The sequence below is a fragment of the Lissotriton vulgaris genome, chromosome 3_1 (genome assembly GCF_964263255.1).
Source record: "Lissotriton vulgaris chromosome 3_1, aLisVul1.2, whole genome shotgun sequence".
NCBI lineage: Eukaryota > Metazoa > Chordata > Amphibia > Caudata > Salamandridae > Lissotriton > Lissotriton vulgaris.
The window spans coordinates 239,249,379-239,271,954 of record NC_141689.1 but is presented as its reverse complement, the minus strand read 5'-3'; the positions used below and the strand labels follow the sequence as shown (position 1 = coordinate 239,271,954).

At 47.9% G+C, this 22,576-nt stretch overlaps 1 protein-coding gene across 3 annotated transcripts in view; it reads left to right on the top strand.

Annotated features, from left to right (window-relative positions):
- PIAS2 (protein inhibitor of activated STAT 2) overlaps positions 1-22,576 on the top strand; it is a 515,220-nt gene that overhangs the window by 43,827 nt on the left and 448,817 nt on the right. Inside the window, exon 2 of one of the 3 annotated variants that reach the window (XM_086960354.1) lies at positions 2,583-2,711. The exons of the other annotated variants lie outside the window; for them this stretch is intronic. The gene's annotated coding sequence lies outside the window, so the exon portion shown is untranslated. The remainder of the gene's footprint in view (positions 1-2,582; positions 2,712-22,576) is intronic. 3 annotated transcript variants of the gene reach the window in all.

The window sequence follows — 22,576 nt, the reverse complement described above, 5'->3', positions numbered from 1 at the left end:
TTCGCCTAATGAACTCCATCCACTCCGGATCCCCCACAGACCCTTGCCCCCATCACATCTTCAACAAAGCAGACTCCATCATCGCACCCCATCTCCGAGACGTCATCAACTGCTCCCTCAAATCCGGCACATTCCCAGAAAAATGGAAACACGCCGAACTCAGCGCCCTTCTGAAGAAACCCACAGCTGACCCCACCGAACTCAAAAACTACCGACCCATCTCGCTCCTCCCTTTCCCTGCCAAAGTCATTGAGAAAGCCGTCAACAATCAGCTCGCCGCCTTCCTCGAAACCAACAAACTACTCGACTCCTCACAGTCAGGCTTCCGAGCCAAACATAGCACCGAGACCACCTTCATCGCAGCAACAGACGACATTCGAACACTACTGGACAACGGAGACACAGTCGCCCTCATCCTCCTCGACCTCTCCGCAGCCTTCGACACAGTCTGTCATAGTACCCTAATACAACGCCTGAGCAACATCGGAATTCAAGGGAAAGCATTAGACTGGATCATCTCGTTCCTCGCTGGAAGAACTCGGAGAGTCCGCCTCCCCCCTTTTAAGTCAGAGTCCACCGAAGTCATCTGCGGCGTTCCACAAGGATCTTCCCTCAGCCCTACCCTCTTCAATGTCTACATGAGCCCCCTCGCAACCATCGCACGTCAGCACAACCTCAACATCATCTCCTACGCTGATGACACACAGCTGATCCTCTCACTCACCAAAGACCCAACCACCGCCAAAACCAACCTTCATGAAGGGATGAAAAAAGTAGCCGAGTGGATGAAGCACAGCCATCTGAAACTGAACTCGGACAAAACGAAAGTCCTCATCTTAGGTGCATCCCCCTCCGCCTGGGACGACTCTTGGTGGCCAACAGCCCTTGGAAAAGCTCCAATACCGACGGACCACGCACGGAACCTGGGCATCATCCTGGACTCCACTCTCTCGATGACCAGACAAGTCAACGCCGTCTCATCATCATGCTTCAACATCATACGCATGCTCAAAAAACATTTAGCTGGATCCCCACCGAAACAAGAAAATCGGTCACCCACGCACTGGTTACAAGCCGCCTGGACTACGGAAACACCCTCTACGCCGGCACCACCGCAATACTGCTGAAGAAACTCCAACGCATCCAAAACGTCTCAGCCAGACTCATACTAGACATCCCCCGCACAGACCACATCTCCGGTCACCTGAAAGACCTTCACTGGCTCCCCGTCAACAAAAGGATAAAGTTTCGTCTCCTCATCCACGCACACAAAGCCCTCTACGAACTTGGACCTGACTGCCTCAACACACGCCTTTCCTTCTACACTCCCACCCGCCAACTGCGTTCGTCCAACCAAGCCCTCGCCGCTGTGCCGCGCATCCACAAAGCCACCATGGGGGGAAGATCCTTCTCATACTTAGCGGCCAAAACCTGGAACTCCCTTCCCATCCACCTCTGCCTTACCCAAAACCACCTAGCCTTCAGAAAACAGCTTAAAACCTGGATATTCGATAAGTAAACCTCCCTCCGTCCTCAAGCGCCTTGAGACCCTCTGGGTATGTAGTGCGCTATATAAATTCTGATTTGACTTGTTTGTTGTGTGTTTCTTATTGAACCTTCTTGGGATTATCATCTCAACCCATTTACTGTGGCTTTTAAAAGACTTTAGGGAATTTTCAGGTTGTGGTGGGCTTTAGAAACGTAAGTAATAAAATAAATAAATCCAGGATTTGTAAAGCATGGCAAATCACCAGTGCGGGTCAAGGCGCTGAATTGTAGGCACAGGAAGATTAAGTGATTTGCCCAGAATCACAGGACGTTGACGCCGAGACTCAAACCTGGTTCCCACCTTTTCTAAAGTCGACAGCTAAGGCTGTTACGCCACATTGTATTGCTTCTTGTTTTTCAAATTGGATTTCGTTTAACATTGGCAATTTTTAAGGACAATTTTGATAGTGCATGTAGTGATATGTATACAGCACCAATCTAGCTGGCAAGTAATGCGAGAGCGCTGAAATATGATATAGGATTGCATATAAAGCAGCAGGCAAAGTGTGGGTTATTGTTGTGTAGGATGCTAGTATTAATTGAAAATATTTGTTTTAAAATTCTTTCTGTATTATAGCAGGATATAAGCAGTTTTAATGTTGAGACGTTGTTCCATGTCCTGGGTGTTCAGGTGGAGGATGGATGTTTTCTGCTCTTTGCATTTCTTCATCTCCAGTCTGACTATCTCCATCTGAAGTATTGAGTTTCTCCTCCTGATATGCTGATGTGTTCTTTCTTTTGGCTTTGTAAATAATGCAACTGGTCTCGAAGACGATGTGGGCTTGGAGACAGCCCCGGTAGAGACCTCTCAATACAAGCAGGATTTGTTAGAACTTATTCATGCTTTTGATAAGCTGTACCCCTGTGTGTATGGGACATTTCAGATGGGCCAGAGGGATTTCGGTTAAGGCTGAGCAGAGTTTTGCCGCCGTACATCTAGGAGAGGTCCAGAGATTGTACTGTTGTTCTGAAGTCTGTTTCATGTAGGAAGAGTTTCACTTTTCTCAGGCTGATGTTATTTTTGTTTATCGTAGTAATGCGTAGACGTGTGGAAGAAAACTCCAGCTTTTGTTGAATCTAAAAATGTGTTCACCAAAAAGAAAATAAGAATCACAAAACAAAGGAGCAAATAGATCACATCTGCGGTGAAGTCATGCACCTAGGTGAGTGGCAGGGCATACATTTATAGTCAACTGCATTGTCTCCTTTTCAGTGGTACCTCTCCCGTCTTTGGGATTGCCTCTGGAGGGTGATTCGCCAAGGAATGATCCACCCACTAAGTGGATCAGGAATGTAGTGGTTTTGGGGAGGACTGGCCTTTTGAGCATGGATAAGTGTCCACCTAAAATGTCTTTCTACCCTCTGGGTGGTAGATCTGGCCTCCCCCATGGGTGATGGGACAGAAATGCTACTAGATGCCAGAGAATAGTTAAAAAAAAGGTTGCCTGACCTGGCATCATGCCTTGCCGCAATGTCTTTCTGCCCCTCTGGAGAAGGACAGATTGGGAGTTTACCCTATTCTGCCATCCCTATTAGATACCATGGAATTAGTTTGTATTAAAATAATGGGGTATTGTTTTAATTTGAAGAAGTGTGGGAACACAGAATAGTGTGTAATTTGTTATTAACAATTTAATTTCACTCCATTTTTGGCTTTGAAATATAAACCGATGTGCAATAAAGAACACGTTTGGCAAAGTGCCTTCTGAATCACATTATAATATGGGTGACCACAAACTCAGTTGTACAAATAACCACTATTCCTAAACTCAAAATCTTTGGCACTTAAAAACATTGCCTAGGTTTCCTTCATACTCCTTTTCCATTTATTAGATTTTACCATATGAATTTATGCATGGTTGGTGCACAACGGAAAATCATTTTGAGCTGTAACTCATTGTTGGCTCTTGGTATTGCATGTTTTTGGACAGCCAACAAACACTACATATGCTTGTAACCAGGTACTCTGACTGATATAAGTGTTTATTACCTTCCTAAATTGCCCATTGGAGCAAACAATTACAGATGAAAACCATCATCTGTTTCTACCTTTTCGTACCTGTTTTTATTATTTCAAAGCAGCCAAGGCAAACAAGCGACAGCACATCCTAGCCCGTTCCTACAGTAGTCAAAGGGTGCACAACCTGAACAGCTATAAGAAGTGCTGCTGCTGGTGCTGAAGAAATGATAGAACATTAACCAGGAAGTAAGTACTCTGTATAAATCCAATGTTCAGAAGCATTGCACAAAAATAATAGTCAATTGGTTCTTTCAGTCTTCTTTAGTAATACGTCTCCATTAAAGGTGAACTGCCAGAGCCAAACGCGTTTAGTTCTGAAAAGAACTTCTTTAGGGCATCAATATGTTCATATGTCCCAACTATTTTTTTATGGAAACTTTGATCATTTATTGATTTCAGTGTTTAGTTTGCTTGGAAAAACCATGAGCAGTCTCCACAAATGACGTCTTGCTGAATGTAGTCTACCACTCAGAAATTAATAGCTTTCCTGGTTTACCTATGTGTTTCACTCCTCTTTTCACCAAAAACTACAAGGACTGGACATTCTCTTACATACTCCCTTCCTTGCCACTAGAACACCCTGAAAGTCCTGAGAAAAGCCTAAAACCAAAGACTCCTAATACTCACATTAACTGCATTTTATCAAGTGCTTGCTCCCCTCCTAACCATAAAACTGAGTTAGCACGATTACCTAGTCGGTAATATCATACATTTTAGACTGAAACATAGTTCCAATTTGGATATCAATATCGCGCTTTCTCTACCTTTTAGAAGTCCACATTAAAAAATCAGGATATCAGATAGTTGCAGATTGTCATGGAGAACTGGGGACAATCCTGTCCCAACATGCGCCCTTCCCAGATTAGACTACACGGAACCTTACTCCACCTTTTGGGGAAATTCAGCTGTCAGAGCAACATAACCTACAGGAACATCCATTTGCGTTCTTATGGTTCAATCTAGAATCATATTCTTCAGTGAAATCTAGGACTGGCAATAAAACACTGCGGGTCCGATTCACAAAACTAATCTGATACAAAATCCTAAACTTACTACTTTAGGTATTCACAGAAGGTATTTAGTAGTGGTAAAGTTAGGATGTTGTCTTAAAACCAAAACTTAAGTTTAATTTAAGACAAAATCCTAATTTAAGACAAAATCCTAACTTTACTTTTGGTATTCACAGAAGACATTTTAGTAGTAGTAAAGTTAGGATTTTGTCTTAAATTAGGATTTTGTGTTAAATTAAACTTAAGTTTTGGTTTTAAGACAACATCCTAACTTTACCACTACTAAATACCTTCTGTGAATACCAAAAGTAGTAAGTTTAGGATTTTGTCTCAGATTAGTTCTGTGAATTGGCCCCTGCAAAATCACCCAGGTAGGCTACATGTTGAACATGGTTCACCAGGTGCTAAGAAGCGGCCGGAGTATTTTACAACCCAAAGGGCATTACGTTAAACTGGTACAATCCGCCTGGCTCAGAAAAATTGGTCTTTTCCTTGGCAGTTGTTGCTGAGTTAATGTGCCAGTATTTGCTGGTCAGATCAAAGATGCTCAGGAACCTTGTAGCACTCAGCAGATCCACATGCTCATCAGTTCTGGGGTTTGGATGTATAGCTATCTTGGTGACTTCTCTGGTGCTGCGGTAGTTCACACAAAAGCTCAAGTCTGGGCAACCTTGTTTGGGCACTAAAACTACTGGATTAGCCCAAGGGCAAAGCAAACGCTCAATCACCCCAGGTCCAATATCATGGCCACCTTTGCCTTGAGATATTCCTGTATCCTTACAGGCATGAAATCGGTCTTTCTCTTCGTCTGAAGTTTATCTCCTTTACTTTCTCTGCCATAACTACATTGTTCACTGCCTAAACCCTCTAGAGCTAAGGCTCAATCCAATTCACATACGACACCCGCCTGGTTCCCTTGTGACACAGTGTCCATAAAGTAGTTCACATCAGACACAAGCTTGGCAGTACCACCACTGATACAGTATTGTCCTTCGTTCTCCACGAGGGTGGTCTGGACCTTTCCCTTGTACAGTACCGTTTCCCAATTCAATACAAAAATAGACATTTAATCATAAATGACCATCTCTTGCATCCGGAGGCCCAGGGGACCCATCCCCAGTCAATTATTGCTAGCTGCACTGACTCCAAAAGCCTCTATATCACTCCCATTTTCCTCAGATCTTGTCCCATTTCCTCGGGCACCCTCTGCTTTGGAACACCACTTTTTCTGCTGTGTAGCACCAGTCTACATCCTTTATCCAATATGCAACTCCAGGAGTATGGTGTGACCCCACGTCCTTGTTACATTTCTTTTGGCCACTATATCTGCTAGCATAAGCCATATCCTAAAGTATTTGGGCTACCTGTCTTTTCACCCTTTACACACTGTATGTGCCTTCTAGCCTCCAGTGAGACCTCCTGTTCCACCACTTCGGACATTATCTGTGTTACCTCTCCAATACTGATGAATTCGGGGGCATGCCCATAATAAGTGAAAAAGGTGCCCACCTCACCGAACCCCTCTGCATAGTGGTCGGTGTCGACACGGCCTATTTGATGTAATAATGCCCTTGAGGTGTACAACCTGTGTAGACATCAGACACTTTGTGCACTACCATGTCCATACTACTTAGCTTTGGGTTAAATGGGCTTCGGCACCAGCATCTACTGACCATCCTGGTACCCAGACAGCATGACTTCTGATCATACCACTCCTCCATCAGCTCTTGGCTTCCCTGAAAGTTGATCCTCGTCTGACCCATGTATTGCTCCATCAACTACCTGAAGCCAATTACATACTCACAAATCCTTTTGAGAACACTCAAAAGATCCTACCCACCCGTCTCTAATTAAGGTGTTTCAATTAAAACAATGAAACTACCCAGAAAGTTTGAAACAACCAGCACTTTCAACGCCAACGACTCCAGCAGCTAGAATGCATCATACCATTTGGCCTGGGCTTATCAAACTACTTCCCACATTATTGGAGAAGATCTGGAGGACAGAATCTCACAATATCCTCTGCCCCACTCACTGAGTTATGTGCCTACTCTGGATATTGAGCAGCCTATTCCAACTGTAGACAATATTTCTTAATCTCAGGAGGCCCCAACCACTCAATTTGGTAACGATTGACGACACTATGAATAATCAAGAATACAATGGGGCCACTCCATCTTTGCGTAGAGCTTGATGGACTTGATGGTTTTTCAGCCTCCTTCGATTCACCCAGTGCATGCCAATCACAGGAGGGAGCAAATATTGAAGAGACTTCTCAGTACATTGGGAGCAATCTCCTGGGCATTCCAATTCCAATCCGATAAGTTAGACATTCAGATCACTTTGCTGGAGATACATGCTCGAAATATTACATCGGTTGAACACCTTTTGGCGACAGTAAAAGCCCTTCTGAAAGAGTCGGCTATATCGTCCTCACACACACACACACACACCTTGCCTATGTGGACCTATCTTTAAAAAAATAAGCATCTTCACCATCTCTTGGTTAGTCTGATTAATGAGGTCAAGCATACCAATGCTACATCACAGGCGTAATCCCTTAGACAATATACAGCGGCTAAACCACAGTTCAACACTCTGGTACATCAAGAAAAATTCCACGGGCCCAAAGAACATCTAATGATAGAAAATCCTAATGGATTTAATAATGATCACAATTCTTCAAATATGACCACAGAAGAACACTCACAAAGTGTCTCTGCACCACAGGTATTGTCCCTAGAATCAGCAGAGACATCAGCCGAAGGAAACTACTTAAAAAATGCAGTGAAAGCTTTATGATTAAAACAGGCAATAGCCAAATAATTTCTGATCTTTGCCACCTCTCGCACAGTCCCCGGGTCCGCCTCCCCACAGCAGCACAGGGAATGAGTATCAACACTGGGGTACGTAATTCACATTCCAATTATTTGTACTTCAGAATTTGCAACTCTCTAAATGACACCTAGTAAATGTGTGAAGCTTCCAGTGCCTCAAAAAAAATGTGCCCAGAACATACAGTCACCGGGGAGAGAGGCCTCAAGGGGGAATTGGCAATCCAATCATGATAATCCCCCTTATCATCCATCCAGTCCATTGAGAATTTTGGCTTGGGATTAGAAAATATATTAATAGCAAATCCAATTAATCCCTTGAGTGGTAATTCATTGGTTGTCCCCTCCAGGTAAACCCTGTAGCCTCAAGAACCATTAACAAACAAAACCTCTCTCTGTCCAGAACACGGCCAGAAAAATCATAAAAACGTTACTGGACTTGCAGATCTAGTAATTTCAATAATCTACTCGAACTAACTGTAATGTACTTGAACCGTAAACTCGTCTCAAATTGTGTGATCCTAGGCAAATAGTTTGTCTTATGGAGCTGGCTTTTTCTTCAATATTAGATAAGATAACACCTTCAAATATGCAAGTTTACTATTTCTGCTGTGCAAAAAACTCCTTATTTACTAGACTAAACATTTGCTTCATGCATAAAAAGAATTGAGCCCACCTATAGGGCCCGCACGATCCCTGGCTTGCCTCCTAGTTCACAAATTGCATTGTCATCTGGGCAGGAGCAGGAATGTTTCCCAGTTCATGTTTAAAATTCAATTTTCATAACTATATTACTATAGTACTAAAAAGTATGTGGTAGTGCACTGTCATTTACAGATGGTACATTTTCCACTGAATTGGCCACAAAACGTTCCCACTAACATGTAGTTTTATTGATAAAACTTTATGGCACAAAAACAATGTTTGGAAATTTGGTTTCAGCAAAAATATTTAACATTTGCAGATCACCAAGTAAAGTGTTCTGATTTGTTTTGATCCTGTAAGAATCTTTTTTTTCACCACAGAATTACAAAAATGTGTCTTCATAAATATATTTGAAATGTGGAACAGTTCACATATTAGCTATTTCAGTGTAATGTTAGTAAAAAAAACTGAAATGTTACATCCCTTCATTTATCATGCTTTACATAGTGTGATTGTCACACTTTACAAAATCCTCTAACTTCAGTCACAGAAAGAAAAGTAAATGCAGGAACACAAACAGACTTTTTCTGTAAAAGCCAAGCAAATGTGGCAAGATAACAAGATGGAAAGGAATTTTTTTTATTCATTCACTCTTTGTGAGCAAGCAGTACACCTGTTGTCAGCTCGCCAGAATGGGCAAGTAGGCTCTAAAAAGAGCTTGTTCTGATTAAATCTGGCTCGCCATAGTGAGTGGGCAAGTAGATTTTTCGAGCCCTGCAGAATACAAATCAAGAGTCCTTTAGGACATCCTGAATAGAGGTAGTTTCTCACGCTTATTAGGCGCACACAAATATTAGCCACCTGGAATCCTTAGACATTGCAACAATAGTGATTAGACCACCTTCAGAGGACTTCCTAACAAAACTACCATCATAACATGTTCTTCTGCTCCTGCTGCCAGTCAAATACTAGGAAAATGTCAACTCTTTGAAGAGTGGGAATAAAAGTAAGTCAAGTTTTATTCCCCAAGTATCCAGCTGCTTTCCTTTTTGGTAAGGATTCCCTCACTGGCATCTAACCTTTACTAAAGGAGCCTTTAAGACCTCAATTGCAAACACAACAAAAATCTTCAATGCTAAGAGATGCAATAGGGCCAAATCCATCCAAAAACATTCAACCAGCAGCAGCCCTAATGATTCCATGGTCGCAAACTCAAGGACGCAATTGTAAACTACTGCATGACTCAAACATGTTGCAAAATGATTGGGGCTGGATCCCATTTTCCTTCAACCAAAATGACTCCGCGTGAATCAATGACCGTGAGAAAACTCCATGTACATACAACACAACCTCTCGGTGATCTCATGGAATATAGCAGGAATAAAATAGATCTTGTTGAACCCAGATCTGGAAGGTTTTTTTATTATCTAATAAGATTATGTGCTTAAAGGAAACCTGGGCGAAGGATTTTCCGTTCACGGGTTGTATAGTATGCCACTCGCCCGCCGAGCAGGGAAAAAAAGGAGGCCATTTGCAGGGAGGGCGCTCAATTTATGTAGCAATTAATAAGGCTCTATCTAATCAGTGTAACTCTTAGCAATGAAAAATTCACCATGGCCACAGGCCTGATTTTATTTCCGAATATCTACATAAACCCGAGGCCGCCTGAAAAGCATTGTACAATGACATGAATAAAGGGCTTACTGCAACAGCAACTATTTGTAAATGGTCCCATTCCTGGAAAACTAGCATGAAACTTTAAGCTAAATGCAGCCTATCAAGGCACGAGGGAGGGTTTCTTGTATAAAGTAGGTGCCATATGGAGAGTTCCGCAGCAGACCTGCCCAAGCTGGATCATTCTTTCCTTAGCTTCCTAGAGGGTATTGGCATCCAAGCTTGTAATGGTTGCATAACTGCCAATACACCAAAGGCCTGCACTCACAATGCAAGCAAGCACACTTCAATATTTGATTACATTTTTGTATCCTTGCCCTTATTTGCCAAGATCAGCTCCTTTGAAACTATACCCAGATGTAAAATTGACCATTCTCCACAAAAATATTAATTCAGAATTGTTGCAGCCCCCATATCCCTAAATTACACATTGTCTTATAAACTGACACACTTTCAGGAGGGAGTGTTCTTTGGAACTTGACATTGAAGGGCAATTATAAGGAATGGCAGGTGGCATCCCCACTCTTGGCCTCTGGAAATCCTAACCACATCTGCGATCAAATTCAAATAGATCTTAAAAAAATTATTGGAATGCAAATAACTCTTCAGTACACCCAAAGACAACTTCAAACTAAGAATTGGTATAGTAAAACGTTGGGAAAAGAGAAGAAAAATATTGACAAGCAAACCAAGACCATGCACGCCTCAGGAGATCCAAGAGGTGGAAAACAATTACTTAAGAAAGCCTACAAAAAAATCATTTTGGGCAGCAAAGAAAAATGTTATTTTGATAGAACTCCTCATAGCATGTCCCAGCAAAACCCTGCAATTCTTTTGAAATGTGATCAGGCGATTCCAAAACAACTCTTCAAGAATTGAGAGGATTTTTGTGGAGCCTTTGTTCTGGTTACAGCACATCCAATCATTGTATCTTAGGAACAAACCTGACTCGCAGCCAGTCCACCATTGCTTCTCGCGACCACCTATGCAGTACCAGTGAAAAACACGTACAGAATTACATAAGCAAGTGTTATGGCACCCCTGGCCCAAATATCCTGCCATCGATGATTCTTAAACAAAATATAGCATATTGGGAAGCAGCATTTTTTAAACTGTTCAGCAAATGTTTGGCAACTAACTGAGTCCCTGATTTTTGACATAGCTCGATGCTGCACCCAATTTATGAAAAATTATCTTACACAAATCTGGAGAGCAACCAACGGATTGCCTTGTTGGATATGGAGGCTAAATATTTTGCATGGCTTCTTTTGTACGACCTACAATCGTTAGCGGTATCTGAAAAGCTAACTCCCTTCAATGGCTTTAGGCCCAATTCAAGTAAACTGGATAATCTAGTAGCACGTCAGATGCGTGTGGGAAAATCAATCTGCAAAAGTCAGTCACTTTACGTCTGTTTGAAGGCCTTTTGTCTCCCTCGACCCCGAACTCAGAGAGACGCGTTTCGCCTTCGCAGAAGGCTTTCTCAATCTAATTGGCGCCAAAAATGCATAGTATTTAAAGCCCTTCCCACCAAGCGCAAGCATCAACATAGAAAAAAAATCTTGCGAACAGATCTTTACATTAATCCATACTAATAATATAAAGAGAGAGCCCAAACCTTTGAGGCGGGTAATCTCAGGAACCACAGCACCAATCACAACACCCAATACAGCGTTGGAAAGGGCAGTTGCAGCAGAAGGACATAGGCTATACAGACGCCCACCATATACATTTAAAAGGTAAAAGAACCGTGCCAGCAAAGTAGTCCCTTGTGGGCGTGTCTGCGTTGTGCTGTGGGCGTGTGCTGGAGGCGTGTGCTGGAGGCGTGTGCTGGGGGCGTGACAAACACTGGGGGCGTGTGGTACGTTCCACCATTCATGCCATGTCTCATATTGTGTGCTAATCCCACCCTGCACCTCATGATCATAACCCATCCTTACTCCTTAAAATACCCCAACACCCTTAAACACTAACCCATCTTAACCCTATAAATATACCCTGTACCCCAAAACCCAAACCTATCCCTAAACCCTAAAAATACCCCTATACCCCAAAACCCAAACCTAGCCCTGAACCCTATAAATACCCCTATACCCCAAAACCCAAACCTACCCCCTGAACCCTAAAAATACCCCTGTACCCCAAAACCCAAACCTAGCCCCGAACCCTAAAAATACCACTGTACCCCAAAACCCAAACCTATCCCTGAACCCTAAAATACCCCTGTACCCCAAAACCCCAAACTATATCTGAACCCTTAAATTACCCCTGTACCCCAAAACCCAAACCTACCCCATAACCCTAAAAATACCCCTGTACCCCAAAACCCAAACCTAGCCCTGAACCCTAAAAATATCACTGTACCCCAAAACCTAAACCTACCCTTGAACCCTAAAATACCCCTGTACCCCAAAACACAAACCTAGCCCTGAACCCCATAAAATACCTCTGTACCCCAAAACCCAGTCCTACCCCTGCACCTTAAAATACCTCTGTGCCCCAAAACCCAAACCTAGCCCTGAACCCTAAAAATACCCCTGTACCCCAAAACCCAAACCTAGCCCTGAACCCTTAAAATACCCCTGTAACCCAAAACTATATCTGAACCCTTAAAATACCCCTGTACCCCAAAACCCAAACCTAGCCCTGAACCCTAAAAATACCCCTGTACCCCAAAACCCAAACCTAGCACTGAACCCTTAAATACCCCTGTACCCCAAAACCCAAACCTACCCCTGAACCCTAAAAATACCCCTGTAACCCAAACCTACCCCTGAACCCTAAAATACCTCTGTACCCCAAAACCCAAAGCTATCCCTGAACCCTAAAAATACCCCTGTACCCCCAAACCTACCCCTGAACCCTAAAATACTCCTGTACCCCAAAACCCAAACCTATCCCTGAACCCTAAAAATACCCCTGTACCCCAAAACCCAAACCTACCCCTGAACCCTAAAAATACTCCTGTGCCCCAAAACCCAAACCTATCCCTGAACCCTAAAAATACCCCTGTACCCCAAAACCCAAACCTACCCCTGAACCCTAAAGTACCTCTGTACCCCACAACCCAAACCTAGCCCTGAACCCTAAAAATACCCCTGTACCCCAAAACCCAATCCTAGCCCGGAACCCTTAAAATACCCCTGTACCCCAAAACCCAAACCTACCCCTGAACCCTAAACATATCCCTATACCCCAAAACCGAAACCTAGCCCTGAACCCTAAAAATACCCCTGTACCCCAAAACCCATACCTATCCCTAAAACTACCCCTGTACCCCATAACCCAAAACTATATCTGAACCCTTAAATACCCATACACCCCAAAACATATAACTCAGTACCCCAAAACATATACCCCTATACCCATACTTACCTTATCCAAACATGCTTTTACCATTCATGCATTTACAACGAATTTCGTTGTAAATGTATGCGTAGTAAAAGCATATAAAATGTAATGCCATGCGTTATAATGGCATTGCGGAGTCATGGTACTTTCGTAATGAAAGTATGCGGAGTGATGGTATGCGGAAAGAAAGCTGCGGAATAATCGGTGTTTACCATCCCCCGGTCAGTACATTGGTGGCACGGCGACCCACATCTCCAGCAACATACTCATATTTTTTACCACCCATTTGAAAAATGCACAGGTCTCTCTCAATGATGGCCAGTACCAACATACACTTTTAGACACACCTCCCGCCTCAAGTTCTAGAATTGCGAACTTTAGAGCTGGGGAGCTACGTTGGAATCTCGGCATCAGCTCAACATCCTGTGATTCCAGGCAAATCGCTTTGTCTCCCCGTGCCTACCACAAATGAATGTGTTCTTCTGTAATGTAAATTGTGCTCATGCCATGTTGTTGAGTTTGCGCTATATAGTATTGCAAAGAAATATAAAGTAGGGAAACTCGAGTTCGCACACTACTGAACGCGCACTCTTAAGTGCATCAGCAGTGCACTGTGAATCAGAGCGTTTCACAGGCCTGTCACAGATAAGAAATGCTATCAAAACGAAATCCTACAAAACAATATACTACTGGCCGGCAGCAATTCATAACCGGACAACGTCGGCACGGGCTGCTATCAACAATGAAATCATAAACCAAGGACTTATATAAATTGAAGACTCACTGTATCTATTAAGCGAGAAGTCCTTACAAGATTTCAGCCTGCCGCCAGCAGTCCGAACTAACCTAACTGGATACCACAATTTCGCTACCGCACACAATATTCCAGAGCTAAATAACTACCTTGCTCAACACTTGCCTAACTTAGTTCCCGATCAACAACTCGCCTACAACACCATAGTTGATAGTGTTGAAAAGAAGCAAGGCAAACTATTGTTCATAGACGCCCCCGGTGGCACAGGAAAGACTTAACTAATCAACCTCATACTTGCCAAAGTTCGATGTTCTGGGAATTTGGCTCTAGCTGTTGCTTCATCTGGAATAGCTGCCACTTTGCTAACAGCTGGGAAAACAGCACATTCTACCTTTGAACTGCCTCTAACAGTTTCCCTTGAAAGGGATTCAATATGCTCTATTCGGAAAAACGGACCTTTGGGGACACTGCTTCAAAATGTGTCTCTTATCATGTGGGACGAATGTACAATGATATTAAAACCATTGCTGCCTAGCCTTTTTTTACCCGGACAACGTCGGGACGGGCCGCTAGTAACAGCATAAATGCAGTATTGTAAATGCCTATGACAACACTGGTCAACGAGTATGTAAAAAATAAGCACAAATAATGTTACATTTCGCAGCTAAATTCCAAACCAGCATAATATGCACCTTTTTATCTTCAATAGGCACATAAACATGAACTTTAAATTGCCTGCCATAGTGATCACTTATCAGGCAAATGAAACACGGCGCCAATTGCACATTGTATTGCCAGCCTATTTGTTATATATAAATAGTAACAATTAATAAAAATTGATTAAAATCGTGCTGCACAAATGCTCAAATGTAACGGAGATGAGACAAGATATCACCATTTCTCATTTCAAAGACATGAGTCCACCAGAAATCCGCATTTGTCACACATTGGGATAACGACATCCTCATGTATTTATATCTCTTATCTATCTGTGAGTCTAGCTTCAGGACCGCGCTTCTCCTCTTAAGCATTCGAACGCTGTGAAGCCCGAGCTTGCCTCACTATTTTTGGCCTTTTGGGAACTCCTGGCCAATACTCCAAACTTTCTGAATCTGTTAATTCAGGGGGTAAAGGAAAAACGTATTCTAACTCTGGCCTATGGGTCTCAATCTTTTCTGAACTAGTTAACATTGTTTCTAAACATTGCGCAATGTCAAGTCCTCCGTAGTCTTTTGGCCTTCCAGGAGATGCTTGGCAGTCCCAAAGTAGGCTTGAATTTGGGCTGATAGACCAATACCTGACCCACAAGTCAGGGCTTCTGAAATATCTCATTGTGCTATGCAGGACAGACACTGAAAACCTCAAAAACCATAATCTGGGAAGAAATTCTAACAAATGCATCTAAAAATGCTCGAGCAACTGCACTAAAAGATGCAGTCATAAAGCTTGAGGCTGCGTCATTGTGGGAACAATACCTAACAAAAATCAGTTTAAACACTACCTCAAGGGGGCGTGGCCAAGATGGCGGAGTGAGTGGTCGCACTCGCCGCGATCTTCTCCGAGCCTGGGCCCCTAAGCCGCTGAAATCACGCTGATCTCCCCCCACGTTGCTATCAGTCGGCAGCGGAAGGTGAGGGGGGACCCTTGTATCTCGGTCTCGAGAGACAAAGAAGCTTGGGGCCGCGATCGGAGGGCCCCGGAGGCAGTGTCGGGAGCGGAAGCGGCCTTAGACGCAGGCCGGAGGTGGAGCCGAGTTGGCCCCGCGGCGGTGGCTGAGCCCCGAGGGTGTCCTGAAGCTGCGGAGCTTCCCCGGAGACGGGAGCAACACATACCCGATCTCGCAGATATCCCCGATGGGCCCGGCCGGCTGATCCCTGGAAGCGGAAGTGCAGAGGTGCAGGGGGTGCAGGCCCGGGACCGGTCGCTACGTGGGGCCGGGGTCGCGGCCCGCGCGCCGGACCTAGGTGACGCTGGGAAGAACCCTCGATCTGCCTCGCTCCACTGGAGGTGCCGGGGAGGAGTGGAATTGCGTCCCGGTGGGAGCGAGTGGCCCCAACGGTGAGGAGGAGGCCTTCGGGAGTCAGCCGAATATTGGGCCGCCGTTGAAAAGGCGAAATCACGCGACGCCGCGGCTGCGGCCCGCGCCCCCGGCTTCGCCCCGAGGATGGTTTGAAGCGGGCAAACCTCCTGAGCTAACGCAGACAGACGCATTCTGCCCCCTTCCATTGGACCTGATCCTGTCCGCTGTGTTGGCGTCCCACGTCATCGGGCCTGGAAGGAGTCCTGATTTAGCGCGGCCTGCCTGGCGAGTGCTCTCCAGGACTTAGTGGGGGTGCAGAAGCGGGTCGCATTCGCAGTGTGGACTGCACTGCCCCCCTGCGTGACTGTACCGAGAGTTGAGGTGGGTTGCTCAGGCCTGGCCTGAAGACCTGGCGGGTCCCGGGAAGTAAGGCCTGATCCGGAGGCGACCCTCATCACAGGGAGGGAAGTGCTGGAGACGAGTGCCCTGCTCAGTGGGTGCCCGGGAGGCCGGAGGGGGCTTGGAGACGCCCTCGACCGGCAGAGGCTGCTGGTGGAGCCAAGAAGGGATTGAAGCTTTGTCCCCTTGATCATATGTGGCCCGGGCAGCGGAGTGAGAGGCCCGGTTGGACAGCTGTGGACCGGGACGCCTTCCGGCGTAGGAACCTACGCGACGCCGCGGCTGTGGCCTGCACTTCCGGAGTTGCCTGTGGACGGCGGGCCTCGCTGGCTGGAGTGGAGGGGGCCCCGCTCGGCTCTCCCTCCGCATTGCCTAGGAGAGGTTAGGTGCCTGCTGGCCCAGTCTGGCGAGTGGCCTTCCAGGCCCATTGGAGGTGAGGTGGCGCGGTGAGAGGGCGGCTGGCCTGGCCTGACCCCCAGTACGCGACTGCGCCAGGAACGAGGGCGCCCTGTTCCCACTCAGCTTGAGGGGCCGTTGATGGTAATGGCACTGGTCCGGGAAGCAGTCGGCGATTTAGAAGGTGGTGCATGGTGGTAACTGAGTTGCGCACCGAGTGGTGGGGGACACCATGCCTTCATTACCCACAGTTGAGACAGTGAGGACCAGTGCCGGCCTGGCAAGTGGAACAGAAAGCTCAGGAGCTAGCCGGATTTTGGGGTGTGTGGACTGCAGACGACGGCGTAGGGGCACAGGGGATCCGAGAGAGCAGTGCGGGCCGATTGGCTGGTGCCCCGGGGGCGCGGCAAGGGGCTGCGGCCATTCAGTGTTTCTGCAAGTAGCCAAGGAGTGCAGTGTACCGCGCAGAATGGCCGGCAACAAAGGGAATAGGAAGGGTGATCGTACCCTGCCGGATATGCTGAACAGGGGCACTGCGAGGCAGGATCGGGGACAGCATTCCCCAGGACAATCGAGCAGCTCCCAGGGGACGAGTGGAGGAGAGCCGCCGGTCACCAGGTCTTTTCTTGAATCACTCTTCAGCTCCCTGCGAGAGGACTTTCAGACATTGAAGCAGGAGGTGGCGGGGGAGGTTCGAGAGGTGCGGAGGGAGGTCGATGGCCTGGGTGAGAGGGTGACCTCTGTAGGGGAGGCCGGACACGCCTGAGATGAAGAGATCACGCAACTCCAGCAGGAGGTGATACGGCTGCGGGACCAACAAATCGATCTTCAATCACATGCAGAGGACCTTGAGAACCGGTCCCGGAGGAACAACATTCGGGTCCGGGGAGTTCCTCTCGGAGAAGAAGGGGAGGACGCCGCGGGGTACCTGCGAGACCTGTTCAGAGAGATATTGGGTGAGCCAACCGATTTTCTTGTCAGGATAGACAGGGCGCATAGAGTGGGCCTGCGGCGCCTATCCTCAGCTCCCCCCCGATCTCTTGGCCTTCCTGCCGGACTACCCCTTGAAGGAGAGGATCCTCCGCGAAGCCCGAACCAAGCCTTCGCTGGAGTTTAGGGGTCACACGCGTGGCCCTCTTCCAAGATCTTTCAGTAGTCAAGTTGCAGAAACGCAAGTCCTTTAAAATAGCGACTGACTTCCTACGGGAGCATGACACTCGTTATTCGCGGGGCCACCCGTTTCGCCTAATATTCCGATGGAATGGAACATTGCATCAGATGCGCTCCCTTCAAGACACCTGCGGGGTGCTGGGCATCACTGCAACTGACGAAGACGCGCCCACCCCACGCCGTAGACGTGTCACTAGAGATGGCTGGCGGTCGGTCCCTGGCTGCCGGCCCTCTACCTCCTCGGCAAGACCGGACTCACCTACTATCCGGGCGGAAATGGATAGCGCAGTGAGAGGAGTGGCCAGAGATACGGCAACCGGTGAGGTTGCGCTGACTGCCTAAGAAGAACTCCGGGGGGAGATCAACATCGCTTTCATGGCTTTGCAGGTTTGGGGGCCCGGAGGAGGGGGGGAGGAGCGGGTAGTTGCGTAGTGGCTGGACGTCCACTTCTGTGACTTTCCACAGACTTGTCCGTTATGGACCGGACTGGGACAATGGTTCCTTTGGAACAGTTTGGGGGAAGGGGGGTGTGGGTTGTCGGGGGGTCTAGTTGGGGTGTGGGAGTTTCAGGGAGGGATCCGGGAGTTGGGTGAGGGGGATGGGGTCGTCCGGTGCACCATGCAGGTACTAGCTGCTTTAGCGGCCTTCATTTACCTTGTCTTGGCCAGATGGGGACACTGTGCGCTTGCGGGGAAAAGGGAAATGGTTGCACAATGCGCTGCGCAGCTAATGGATACTCTGGAGTCGGCCACACATCGCAGTTTGCCTAGCGGGAGAAGTTGCGGGACCACATTCTGTCTCTTCTTTGCCTTTTTGCTTCTGACACTGGGGTGGGTGCTCACACCTTCCGCAGCATCCGAACAGAGTAGTTACGCTTTCACACACACAGTCCATTATGCCTCCTTACACTTTTAAGGTTGTGACCCTGAATGTCCGGGGTTTGAATAATCCCGTCAAGCGGCGGGCAGTGCTTTCCCTTTTGGAGAATGCTCATGCGGACATATGCCTCCTTCAGGAGACGCTCCTGCTGCCGCAGGACACACATAGACTACGCTCACATAAGTTCCCCGTCCAATTCTTCTCCTCTTGCACCACTAAGACAGCAGGGGTGGCGATTCTCGTAGCCAGACACTTTAAGGGGGAATATCTCCATAAGTTCACCGAACAGAAGGGCAGATTGCTAGCGCACAGGTTCAGGATGGGGGGGACTCACGTTCAGGATCGAATCCCTCTATAGCCCTAATGATCGACAGGAACGTTTCCTGCAGTCAGTGGTGGAGGATATCACTGCCTCGCCAGACAGACATATTATTCTCGGTGGAGATTTTAATATGGTTTTCGACTCTGCTGTGGACAGATCGACGCAGCGCTCCCCGCAGGTCGGGGAATTCTCAGCCTGCTGTAAAGCGCGGCTAGCGGAGGTAGACCTTCTGGACCTTTGGCGTCATATGCACCCCACGGACAGGGATTACTCATATTATTCCCACGCACATAAGACATATGCAAGGCTTGACCACCTTTTGGTTACGTCTCCGGTGCAGGCGCTGGTCTCGGAGGCAGACATGGGTGTGTTATCTTTATCGGACCCCGCTCCGGTTGAGGCCACGCTGTGTCTACCCCCAGCATCTCATCCTCCAAAGACATGGCGTCTCCGGGATACCCTGCTACATAGGAAAGTGGTGGTGGACCGTATTGAGGATGTGCTCCGGGACTATCTGGCCCACAATGATAACGCTGACACCGCCCGGGCCACACAGTGGGCGGCCTTGAAGGCAGTCCTCAGGGGAGAATTTTTAGCGATCTCTGCAGTCGAAAACAAGGAAGGACGGGCCAAGAGGGAAGAACTTACTGATAGGGTTTGTGAGCTTGAATTGATACACCGCAGGACGGGGGCACCCAGGATCTGGCGACAGCTCAAGGAAGCGAGAAAGCTTCTAGCAGCCCTGGATCTGGATCGGGCGGAGTACGCGGCACTCCGGCTGCGCCACGCCTTCTATACAGGGGGAGACCGTTGTGGCAAGTTGTTGGCCAATAGGCTCCGAGTTGCACGTCCGAGCCAGCTAGTGAGGGAGATTTCTGACTCCGCAGGGGCAGTGGAAACGGAGGATGCTCGTATCTCGGCCGTGTTCCGCGGGTTTTACGCGAACCTTTACACCGGTGACCCACCGGACGAGGCGGCCATGGCCTCCTATCTGGATTCGGTCACCTTGCCCTCCCTGGATCCTTTGCAGGCGGAACACCTGAATAGGGATATTAGAATAGAAGAGGTGGTGTCGGCCATTTCCAGGCTTAAACATGGCAAGGCGCCGGGCCCGGATGGTTACAACGCGCTCTTTTATAAAACGTTCTGCACGTCGCTAGCCCCTATCCTTACTCGTCTTTTTAACTCATTTGCGGAACCCGGGGCATGATCTCCTGCGAGCTTCCATTACAGTCATCCCTAAACCAGGGAAGTACCCAAAGCACTGTGGGTCCTACAGACCGATATCCCTTTTGAACGTAGACTTAAAACTCTACACGGATATCTTGGCCAGTCGACTAGCCCCTCACCTACCCGGTCTTATTGATCCTGATCAAGCTGGCTTTGTCCCGGGGAGGCAGACGGTCGACAATACGAAACGGGTGGTCCATCTGCTAGAGAAAGCCTCCCGGATCCCGGGGGAAAGAATGATGCTAGCAGTGGACGCAGAGAAGGCGTTCGACTGAGTGCATTGGCCCTACCTGGAACGAGTCCTGGTGAAGGCGGGCATAGGGGAAAAGTTCCGCTCCATGATCCTTCACTTCTACAGGGAGCCGACAGCTGTGGTCCGCGTGAATGGGTACCCTTCTATGGCCTTTAACATCGAAAGGGGCACTAGGCAGGGATGCCCACTCTCGCCCTTGCTCTTTGCTTTATACATGGAGCCGTTTGCTCAATTGGTCCGTGACAACCCGGTTGTGGCAGGGATACGGATGGGAGGCTTCACGCACGCTATCAGCGTCTATGCTGACGATGTCATCTTCTCGTTGGCTGCGCCCCGGACAGCCTTACCGGCCTGCATAGAGGAGCTGGCTTCCTTTGGCGCGGTCGCGGGCTTTAAGATGAACATGGGGAAGTCGGTGGCTCTAGATATCTCCCTGGAGCCGGCCACTAGGACGTACCTGCAGAATAGATTCCCCATGCTCTGGTCGTCAAAGACGGTACCCTACCTGGGGATCAAGATAGCCCCCACGTTACCGGCTATGGTTTCGGCTAACTACACAGCTCTGGGGGCAAAGATCAGGGAGGAATTAGGTCGATGGAATCGCGGCATCCTCTCTTGGTTGGGCAGGATTGCAGCCATTAAAATGACGGTCTTAACCGCAGGTTCTTTACTTGTTCAGGGCTTTGCCGCTCCAGCCGCCGGTCGGGTGGATCCCGCAACTGCAGTCAGATGTGGCGCGTTTCATTTGGCAAGGGAAATAAGCCCAGAATGCGCAGGGCCCTCTCACTTCTGGCCCCTGAGGCGGGAGGTCTGGGAATCCCTGACTTCCGTAAGTATTTCCAGGCAGCGCATCTGCGGTATTTCGTGGAATGGTGTAGATGGGAGTCTGATAAGCATTGGCTCTTCCAGGACCAGGCGGTGGCAGGAGGTCCCGTTCTTGCGCCGGTCTCACCGGCCTAAGAATCTGTACGCCTCTTTTATCACTATGGTACCTCTGAGGGTCTGGGATGCTACTTGCATCAAGTATGACCTCCCCTCGTTCCCGCCGCCGCTCACGCCGTTAGTGGACAACCCGGACTTTACCCCGGGAATGGAAAAGGGGACATTCACACACTGGAGGCAGGCGGGGTGTAGAGCTCTGTGTCATATGTATGGCCCTGAAGGGGTTGTCCCCTTTACGCAGTTCCGTCAGGAGTTTTCCCTCCCCGAGACCGAGCGGCATCGCTATATGCAAGCCCGCCACTGGGCTCCTCAACCACAGGTGAAAGAGACGGCAGATAGACATTTCTCACTGTATGAGAGATGGCTACTGTCGCGTACATCAGACTCGAAATTGATCACGGATCTCTATAGGTTTTTCCAACAACCTTCAACGCACTTCTACAACCGGAGAGAACGCTGGGAGCGAGAGCTAGAAAGAACGTTAAGCCCCAGGGAGTGGGAGCACATTTCCTTTAGGGCGCAACACTCAGCATATCACATGGGCCTCACTGACACACTGACCAAGGTTTCCACCTATTGGTACTACACACCTGAGCGGATTCACGAATTTGACCGTAGTAAGGAGGACACATGTTGGCGAGGGTGCGGGCACCGGGGTACGCACATTCTATGGGATTGCCCTCTCTTGGACGCCTATTGGAAGGAGGTGCTGGATGAAATAGACTCTCATTTCGGCATTGAGCTCCCGCGCTTCCCTGCATACACCCTGCTGGGACTTCCGAATGGACTGATGTATCCACTCAGATCCCGTAGAGGTAGGCAAATAGCCATCGCCCTAGGTTCCGCGGTCCAGAACATCTTGATACATTGGCGCCCCACCACAACACCCACCATCACGGGCTGGCTCCATAGACTGTGGCATGTGCTGGGTATGGAAAAATTGCTCCTCATGGTGGCAGGGGACATAGCACAATTTAACGAACTCTGGCAACCATTTCATTCCTTACTGCTCACAGAGTTTAGGGAGCTTACCTGTCCCAAATACCTCCGCCTCATGAGGCTCACGAGCCCAGCAGCGCCTGACCAGTGAACTGATACGAGACTCACTTTCCCCGTGAGAGGCGGCTTT